At 39.0% G+C, this 10,828-nt stretch overlaps 1 long non-coding RNA gene across 1 annotated transcript; it reads right to left on the bottom strand.

Annotated features, from left to right (window-relative positions):
* Positions 1–6,086: 6,086 nt before the first annotated feature.
* On the bottom strand, positions 6,087–6,788 carry LOC111978360 (uncharacterized). Its single transcript, XR_002879155.2, has 3 exons — positions 6,696–6,788; positions 6,378–6,475; positions 6,087–6,201 (listed from the first exon to the last, which is right to left on the bottom strand). It is a non-coding gene; the product is annotated as an uncharacterized lncRNA (long non-coding RNA).
* Positions 6,789–10,828: the final 4,040 nt, after the last annotated feature.

Raw genomic sequence — 10,828 nt, 5'->3', positions numbered from 1 at the left:
CGAGAGAGATCACCTCCCTGACCAAGGCCCTTTTCCCCCGATGCTCAGTTTTTGTCCGGCGCGGCCAGCCTCTGGTAAAGGTGTTGGTCGGTTTCCAAACTTCATTGAAATATAAAAAATTTGCCACCTTCTTCAATGCTGCAGAAATCTTTGATACCTTCCCCAGATCTGTTCCTTGACACATACGTCTTCGTAGCTTACAGACAATTCGTTCGATTCTATGGCTTTGGTTTTTGCTCTGACATGCGACTGTCAACTGTAGGCCCTTATATAACAGATGTGTCCTTTTCCAAATATGTCCATCAATTAATTACACCAGGTGGACTCCAGTCATTGTAGAAACGTCTCAAAGGATGACAATGAAGACAGGATGCATCTGAGCTCAATTGTCCGAGTCTCATAGTAAAGGGTCTGAATACTCATGCAAATAGGTATTTTGTTTTTTATTTAATACATTTGCAAAATTTCAATAAACCTGGGGTATGGTGTGTAGATTGATGAGGAACTGTTTTATTTAATCAAATTTAGAATTAGGATTGATCGTAACAAAAGTGTGGAATAAAGGGAAGGGTCTGAAATACAGTATGTGAAATGAAAACGATGTGTTCTGTCTTTAGTCCTTTGTAATGTGGTCGATGCGCTATTATGGGCAACGGTATTTGTGCTTATGTAATAGTCTGCCTAATAACCTGCTGGTAGCGCATATAACTCCATTCCTATTCTATTCAGAGTTTAGAGAAATTCGGAAATGAGCTATTATCAGGCTTGATTAGACGCGATGCGTCTTTTGAATTTTGAAAAATCATCCGAACCGCGCCCGCCCCACCCTACCCACCAGTCAGGAGCCACTGCTTTCTGACCGTGGCATACTGCATACTTTTTACAAACGATACGTGCTAAATAGTATGCGACGATGAGTACATAGTATGCAGTTTATAAGTATGGTAGCGCTAGTATGGTTTCGGACACTCCATAGTATTTTCAAGCTCTCTTTACGTTCCCCTCACAAAGGTTAAATGCCTTTATTTTTTGATCTTTTGTACTTTTTAACACTCATAGGAACCAATTGTCCTGAATGCCATGCCTTTTAGACAGTCATGTTTTTTATGCTTTCCACAAGCACAATTAACCTTCATAATTTCTTATATCATTTGAAGCCTAGTGTATGTAACATTCCTGAATGTACCACATTTGCCTTCACGGGAGACTGTGTTGAGACGCAAACCAATCTGAGATACTTTACTTGAGAGGTTAACTTTTAACATAAGGTAATGAGCCACGTGTTCTCTGTCTAAACATGTGAAGTTTGGTAATTGTAGTTTTCATTTGGGTATGCGCTAGCTTGATTAATAATTTATTATACATTAAAAACCTGATGCTACACTAACCCATCACTGCTACTGTTCTGGCCAACCCCGAGGCTTTATGTGACCCTTGAAATGTATTTTCTCTTCCTGTCTTAGAGATGGAGTCCATGCAAGAAGAAAAGACGTCTCCATTTGGAATGACAAGGACTGGAACATCTATTATGAGAGGTACATATTTGATCCAGGTCTGTTGTCAGGTAATGTTTGAAGGCATCCACAGATAAACAAACAATGTGAAAGACAATGTATTGTAGACATGTGCAGCGTACGTTCGATCCCAGGCTGTGTCCGCGCGGCCGCGACCGGGAGACCCGTGAGTGGCGCCACAATTGGCCCAGTCGTCGACTGGGTTAGGGAGGGTTTGGCCGGCCGTGTTGTTCTTGTCCCATCGCGCTCTAGCGATTCTTACATGTGGCGGGCCACAGGGCACAAATGCACGCCTGATCAGGTCGTCTCGGTAACGGTTTTTTCACCTTCGACACATTGGTTGAGTTGCTGGCTTCCGGGTTATTAGCGAGCATTGTGTCCAGTAAGCAAGTGCTGCCTTAGGCGGGTTCCAGTCGTTTCGGTAGGAACGCAGTGGTCTTCTGTACCTTCTCGCTCTCTCTCGAGTTCCATTAGTTGAGCTATGGCCTGCGATCGGGACCAAGACTGTAACTCACAATTGGATACTCACGAAACATGGGGAAGAAAAGTTGGGTAACAAAAAGATTTAAAAATAATAAAATTACGCAGACTAGATTGCTATATGCCCTATCCTCCGGTTGAAGGCGTTTACAACACTGACAGGTATGACAGTGTAATGTTGTTACTCATTGTTTAATTTTAGACCTGGAGAGCCAGCTGAATAAGTCTAAATTCAATGACAGAGTCACTGAGAGCAGAGATTCTGCAGTGGTCAGCCCAGAAGCCCTCAACAGAAACGCACTGTTCTAAGGTAACTTGCACATCAAAACTGGCCAGCTTGCAATCTCTCCCTTGAGTAGGACATGTAAGAGTATGCCTGAAAGATCTGAAGACTCCAGTGCCTTGCTTGGAACCTCACTGACTACACATTGCGTGTATAGCGTTTGCGTGAGGAGAGTGGTCCATTACTGCTAAATCAAGGCTTATAACCTGGGGTGTGTATGGAGTCAGAACTTAGATCACAAATGTGCTTGGAAGCATATACAATATATATGTGAGGACTGTTTTACAGATATACCCAGGATCATATCAGCAATGCTGACAGAACAGCAAGGCTCTGGGTATTTGGTGTGTGAGTCATAAATTRTTGCACATTTATTGTCTTCCTGTCTCATTCTGTTAATGGTTCTGTTTGAGAAGCGTTGAATGAACGTGCACCCAACCTGCCTCTCGGGCACTCTTCAGACCAGGATGTGTAAATAAAYCAGCATTACTCCAATCTCATTAATTAAGACTTTGATGTGTTGCCCGTATTATTCGGTCAAAAGAAGAACAAGCTCCGATTCACATGTGAAGAGCTTAATGAAAAGGATYGATCGCTACKGAATCTGTCCCAGGGAGACAGTGTTTGCCTCCCCCTGCTTTTAAATCATACGTGGGGGAAGCATGTTCTGTTCCTCTGTCCCCACAAATCTCCTTCATTACTGACGGCCTGATTAGTCCACAGGATGTGCTGAGGATGGGGGTTTTGGGGTAGCTGCACTCACTGTTATGATAATTCCTCCTGGGGGTGTTCATTAATCATTCTTCAAACGCTGGCCCAAACTGAGTTTTTACTCACCTATTGATTGTTTGAAATTGAATGCATGTCATTTTAATGAGTGCTGTCTTTTAAAAGTGTAGGTGTGCAAGCCAATCTCTTTTTCCAGTATGCTGGCGCGGTCAACATTTGGTTGTAGTATTGGTCAGACAATGATTTGAAAATTGATTTGAAAATGTTATGTGCGTGTGTAATGAGAAACTAGCTTTTCATAGGCTTAACATTCCAAATGTGTCRTAGACTAAAAAAGGATCTGGAGATGCACAAAGAAGGAGAGCTGAAGCTGCTGTGAGAAGCCCTATGCTTTGAATCCTGRTCCTGCAATCGGTAATCACGTCTGAGATATTCAAATCTATGAGCCTCAAATTAAGTCAATTGCTTTCATTGTAACAGGCCATTTTTTATTGCATAAACTGTCTCAGAAGAATCCCCAATACTCATGGAATTCAACATAGTGTCCAAATTTCAGCAAATTCTTACAAACCTTTAGAGAAAGAAAATATTCACAGTATTTCACAGTTCTCGTCAAAGTACTTATTTTGTGTTTACTGTCAGCTCATTGAAGGTCTTGGCTTTACCCACTAAACATGTTGTTACCAAGACATGATAGGATTTTAGCCATATATTAGATATTGAGACGGGATGATATTTTTTGTGTGATAGAGAGAACAAGAGCAAATCCCATGCATTTGTTTTACCAACCCATGTTAACTCTTTACCACTGAAAATGATTGGAAACAGACCTCTAGCGGAAATTATTGTAGCTGCAGTATCATATTGTACAGTAAATCTGATTGAACTGGGCTGTACATTAAATATCTTTATATGCACTATGAAAAGAATGAGATAGACGCAACATATCAGTTAGAATCAGAGGACAGGAATAACCAAAACATATTCAGTAGAGTTACTGTACTCCACTGTAATGTGGACTTTTATGTTTGTTTTTCCATGAAAATACAAATTCATCAGATGACTGTCTAGGCCTAAATTATGGACGCTACTCTGAAAGTATAGTTTACCAAGCTACCACTTACTGGAAGAAGTTAAGCTACACTAAAGATAGCCTTAAGACAAATATAGTTTACTTAACTAAAGTTACTTTGAAAAAGCAGTTCACTACATTCAAACTACTTTGTGATAAATTATCAAATCTAAATCTGAAATGTCATAGACCAAATTACAGGAACAGATCACTCTGGAGTCAGATGTTAACAGAATGTGTAATTTAGCCTTTTAAACACAATAACTATGCTTCAAGTGAGAATTAGGCAGGTCTGATGCCAAAAAAGAAAGGCAATTCTTGCCTACTTCACATACATTTTATCTTTGCAAAAAAAGTAGGGTGTAGGTTCCGCTACATGGCAAAACATGTAATTAACTACTGAAAACAAATCCTAGGTTTGAATTTAGCTCAACTACCACCAAGCTACTGCAAAATGTAGTTAAACTACTAGTTGAACTAGATGTAGTTCACTACTCCCCAACACTGAGTGTACATGTATATGTTTTTGATTTGATGTTGGTCAATGGTCTCTGTTTCCAGTTGAAGAAGTAGTATTCAACTTCAAAGTAGCCAGATCAGAGGAATGAATTACTAATGTCAGTGATATTCCTTGAGGTTTCGTATTTTGAATTTCTAGGAAAAATAGTAGGAGTTACTTTTACACCTACAAAATCCAACTTGAATCCCGGCTATAATTGTATTAAATGGTCATAAATGTCCATAAAGAGAGAAGTCCATTAAAACTGTAAAATGTTGCGGATTGCCTAGTTGTATTTTTTTCTGCCCTCTAGAGGCCATTTGACGCCACACATTGTGTATCAAAACAGACAAGGATGCTCTTGTTCAACTATACTGAAAAAAATTATAAACGCAACATGGAACAGTCAATTTAAATAAATCAATTAGGCTTCATCTATGGATTTCACATGACTGGGCAGGGGCGCAGCCATGGTGGGCTTGAGAGGGTATAGACCCAACCACTTGGGAGCCAGGCCACACACTGAGGACACAGGCTAAGCCAATCAGAATGACTTTTTCCCACAAAAGGGCTTTATTACAGACAAAATTCTCCTCAGTCTCATCAGTTGCGGTGACTGATTTCAGACAATCCACAGGTAAAGAAGCCGATATGGCAAAAAAGAAATCAAAATTGGATGGTCTTCAGAGATAGATGGGAGGGGTTGAAGGGTAGCTGAAGAATGGGACTAAAAACAAACTAAAGAAACTATTGTAAAAATAACTGTGTCCGTAAAAATGTTTGTAGCGACGCGCGCACAGACAGCGGTGTTTGTGTGTTAGGCTATTAGTGGGTTGTGTTGTGTTCGCGGGGTCCGACATGCCAATCAACCTGCTATCTGCCAATCACGGGAATGCCTGGAATGTTCTGATGCCGGCATCCTGGTGTTTGGCGGAGTGGGTGGAGGGGGGTTGGGCAGGAGGATGGAGCATTGGAAGTTAAGACAGGTTTAGCCATTGTTCTTTCTCTTACGTCTGGGCTTCACAAGAGAAGGTCACGGTTGGCTTGTGGGGTATCTTTCATTTAATTTGGCGTGGGCTACGGCCAAACAGTAGCCTGTGTAATGTTGGGTTAATAAACCATCAATTCGTAAACTCAAGCCTCTTTCTGGACAATTGTTCCTTTATGATCTAGTCAGGTCATGACAGTATGTATAAGCTGGAAGTAGAAGCCTACAGTAAGTGTTGTTGTTCAGTAGTTTACTCCAATTAGGGGAGGGGTGGTAGGGTTAGGGGAAAATAATTAAGGAAAATATATTTTAAAATATATATRTTATATACAATATATGTTTAAGAAAAAAAATGTATTGGATTGGAAATGATTAAGGCAATTACATTGATGGAAGCCACAATCTATCSACAATATTAAAGTTGATCTTCCCAATAATAAAAAATAATAATATTTAAAAACAAATTGTGCACAACATTTTAGAGAAATAGACAGAAACAGAAACACACAGAAACACAATAATTACTTAAGTAATACATTTAGAAAGGCACAAAGTAAAATTATGGGTTACACTAAAAGCAGCAGTCTGGTCATCGCTCCACTGGCTAGTAATGTTTTCAGCACATCGTGCTGCCTCCTGTTGACAGATAGTGGAAAGAGATGTCATACATCTGTTTGAAATCCGAGTACCAAAACATGTCAACTTCAAGTTAGATTTACCAAGAGCAACTGATCAGAATTGCATTATTGGTAAAAGTTGACCAAAAGATTTAATAGTTTTTAGACAAAATTCAGTGATGAAGTTATCCATACTGCAAGCTGAGTAGAGAGTGGTTTAAACATCAAGGTGGTTGAGGAACAGCTATTGTTCCCAACATCTTCCTCCTGACTAACAGCATATGAGAGGACAGCTGGCAGACACAAAAAACATTCCGAATTACACAACAGTCTCAACCTTGTCTCTGCCAATGCATAGTTGTTCTGCTGATTGAAGAATTAGTGCCATGATGTGACAGGTTGATACGCAGTAGGTCTACTGTGTTTAAATACATTGTTACCATAAACTCAAACACATATAATGAATATGAAGGCTCAATTAAGTTTCTACCCCATCATGGCTTGCCTTCTTACCTGTCAGTGAGCAAAAAGCAAGGTAGAACTCTTCTTGTTGTAGTTTGTGTCATGTTGTCAATGTTGTTTCTTCCCTCAGTCTAAGTTGTAACTACCGTTGGTGTATTTAACCACTGACTGGAATTTGGGGAGGGTACAAAGTTTGTTGCTACTGACCAGTTTCCCAGTCATGGGCCAGACTGTGGACTTTCGGGAATTCACAGATTTCGCAATTGTTCAGAAATGTTGTACAATTCAGCTAATTTCTTAATTTCTCACAGAGATGACATTGCTTGTTCTGGATTATGTTTTTGTCAGCATTATATTAACAGGCCATGAGTTATATTCAATTTACACTGTACATGTTTGAGTGAATTCCTTAACTGAGCTGATGGGGGCACTGTTACTGCATGTTTTTTTTCTTCACATTGTCAACGGTTCACTTTACATTTGTTGATGTAGGCAGTTGTTATTTTAAAGTTATGATAATGCTTCATTCTTTTCAGAAAATACATTCACCCTCTAGTTATTTTGTTTCAGTTGAGTGAATGTTGCTGTAAGATTTCAAAGACCCATTTGTGTCCCTGTCTGCACATGGATCTGTGAGATCACTCAGTGATGCATAATGTGACCATCCTACACAGTGGCCAAAGGGACTGGTTGAGTCAAAAAGCATGACTGARTGACTAATAAGTATGGGTGGCATTCATTATATATGGAGATGAACAAGGAAACATTCATTATGCATGGAGATGATCAGGGAAACATTCAATAGGCATGGAGATGATCATGGAAACAATCATTATGCATGGATATGATCAGGGAAACATTTKTTGTGTATGGAGATGATCWGGGAAACATTTATTGTGTATGGAGATGATCAGGAAAACATTTATTGTGTATGGAGATGATCACGGAAACATTCATTGTGTATGGAGATGATCAGGGAAACATTCATTACGCATGGAGATGATCAGGGAAACATTCATTGTGCATGGAGATGATCAGGGAAACATTCATTATGCATGGGGATGATCAGGGAAACATTCATTATTTAGAGTTTTGGAAATAAAATTGAGCTCATTAAGACGGAAAGTGAGTTTTGTTGGATTTGATCAAAAATCGAAGTTATTCAAATACAATTTACAAGCTTTCATCTTTGTCACACAAGCTGTCAACTTTTGACATCGTTGACTATTTGACGGTATATTTACTGCATTTACTGGCAACGCAATACATTCATATTTTTTTCGTGGCATACTTTTGTTGTCTTTTAAATTGCAATCAGTATAGTGTATACCACATTTATGACAAAAAATGCAACAATAAACTGTAAATCACTGCGGACAGTGAATGTAACACACTAATAATTATAATTCAAATTATAAGTTTGCCCTTTCTATGAATAGATGCAGGCTGAATAGACATCAGAAAATGGTAATTGTCATAAAAATCTGATCATCCATTGCACACACTGATATGCCCCTGTGACCGGTGTCAGTACTGTGATGAATGGTTGGAGAAAACAGGGTCCCTTTTTTCAGTTGAACCTTTTTCAAATATCAATGATATTCTCCCAGGATTCTACCACTCCTTCATCGTCATTCTATTAAATTACCGAAGTGTCAGAAAAGGCAGCTCAGTTGTCAAATGACTCACATGGAACAATTCTAGTTTCCGAGAATGAGCTAATTGATATTCAAGCTGCTGACACCTATGGTGGAGATTATGCYTTGTCTGGACTAGCGCCTCAAGGGAAAGTTCAAACACGGCAACACATTATTCAATATTATAAAACAAATTGTTTGGATCATGGATGCTGATTGGTTGATATTTAGGGAGTTGTGTCATAATGTCAAAATTCCACTGTCCGCAGCCCAGGCAGGAAATTCATAAACTTAATCTCACTTGGGAAAAAGTGTCTTCACATTATTTTTACATGCTACTTTTTGGTTTACAACATTTGGGGGRTGTATAAACCTACCTGTCTGTCTTTACAACCTGTGCAACAGTGTATCATTTTACAAATATAATTTCTCCCGTGCCAGCAAAGAAGAGGAAAACATTGGCTGTCACCAACCAATGCCAGGACCATGGACAGTTCTTCCACTCGTGTGCCATCCAGGCAGGTCACCCATGATAAAAGTCGGTTTTCGACATCCATCCATGTCTGAGGACATCGGGAGATTAACTGTAATCCGGCTACTAGGGGCAACAGTGAGTGCTAATACCTTCAAGTAGATTTCAGTTTTTCTAGGGCATTGGGGACGGCGGATGACTGAATGCATATGCCTCTGATTCTAAAGGTTTGAATCCAATAATGGAAAGTTGTTTTTTTATTTTTGTTTTAAGCCATCCCAAACCTTAACCCTTAACTTAACCATTCGGAGTTAATGCCTAACCTTAAGAATTCGGAGTTAATGCCTAAACTTAAGAATTCGGAGTTAATGCCTAAACTTAACCTTAAACACTTTGAAATTTGACGTTTGATGAACATCGTTGAACGTCTAATTCTGACAGTTGGTTAGCTATGACTCGCCAAACATAGTTGTTGCCTATGTAGGCCTATTGGATATTTATTCACTCATTATTTATGAAAGTTCTTGTTTCTCATCATCATTGAATCTCTAACTACAGGTCAATGATTTGTTTAGGATAGCAACGCCAAATGAATTGAACGATTAGAACTAACGACTGGGTKAAAACAGTAGAAAATAACTAAAAAGACCAGCCCGCTTGTGTAGCAACTTCAGACTGCAAAAACACATTTTCTTGTTAAAATAATGTTTTGAATGAAAACATTTAATTAATATTTYTATAAATATGTTGAAAACCATTTCATAAAAGCAATAATGCCATCMAACCTGGGAATGATCTTGTGACAACTCCCTCCAAGGGCAGTATCCTGGCGCTTGGCTTCGCCTTGGGCCTCAGAGCAGCCCTTGTCGGGAGTTGTCACACGATAATTCCCGGGTTCAAGGGGATTATTGCTTAAATAATTAATAATCCTGTTAATTYCTAATTTGTTTTGTTTTATTTCCACACAGTTAAAAGTCACAGTGCTCTGTTTCATACCCTAAAGATACAGTACATAAATATCTATTGTCTATCTATCATGTCCGGAAAATGGATTACCCTTTAATAAAAGCCTCTCTGTATCTGTCTGGAAGGAGGAGTGGGGGAAATTGTCTGACCATGCTTTTGAGAGAGTTTTCTCAGAGATCTTTTCAAATGCAACTTTGAGGCTTTGAATGATTAGGTATCTAAGGCCCAGCAGGGTAGTCACTCTGAGCTTTGCGCAGTTGTTTTGTGTTCTGTTTTGACAAATTAAGATCACAGAATCCACTTAACCTTATGAGTCCCACTGTCACGCCGATGTGATTTAGGACTTCTAACCCCTTTGAAACAGACMTATAGGTTGTACCATTGGATTTGCCGATGTCTTRTGCGTCCGTTGGTACCAACCATAGTATCTATAATACTATAACAAGCTCACATAATTGCTGTCACAAACTCTAAACTCCACACAGTTGTCACTAACTAGTTGTATATTCATTTCCCACTGAGTAAACAATTGATGTACTTAAAAATGAATTTTTATTAATTTTAATCAGATTTTTGCTTTGGCTGATTTTTAAAAAACGTTTGTCAATAAAACTCCTGAATGCAACTGTTTATGTAAAAAAAATGGTGTTCTATTTGTAGCCCTGCTTGTCCTGAAAAGAAAATGGTAAGACACTATATAAGGGCTGGACATAAATGAAAGTCAGATAAATAAACAACTGATTTTTGCTGGGGTCTCAGGACTGATTGGGTTAAGGTGAAGGGAAAACAACACATTTTAAGAAGAGCCTTGACTTCAGCTTTCTCTCAGAAAACACTCCGCACATACAGGCAGACACCAGTATGCAGAAGATTAGTAAACACCTAGGAAACATGCACTTAGAAATGTACAAGCACTCAAATCCACATGCCGAGGAAACATCCATTTATTTCTCAAATATGTAAAGGTTGTAAATCAGAATAAAACATTTTCCCCTGCTAGTTTCTAGAGTCATGTGCTTGCTGTTGCTAACCAGATACATATTACAGTCCTGGGAGKAAAGAAAGAAAGCACAGACAAAAGGAAAGATCTCTATTATTCAGTGTGAATC

This window comes from Salvelinus sp. IW2-2015, linkage group LG18 (genome assembly GCF_002910315.2).
Source record: "Salvelinus sp. IW2-2015 linkage group LG18, ASM291031v2, whole genome shotgun sequence".
NCBI classification, from domain to species: Eukaryota; Metazoa; Chordata; class Actinopteri; order Salmoniformes; family Salmonidae; genus Salvelinus; species Salvelinus sp. IW2-2015.
The sequence above is the reverse complement of the archived record's forward strand: the minus strand, read 5'-3'. Positions and strand labels throughout refer to the sequence as shown.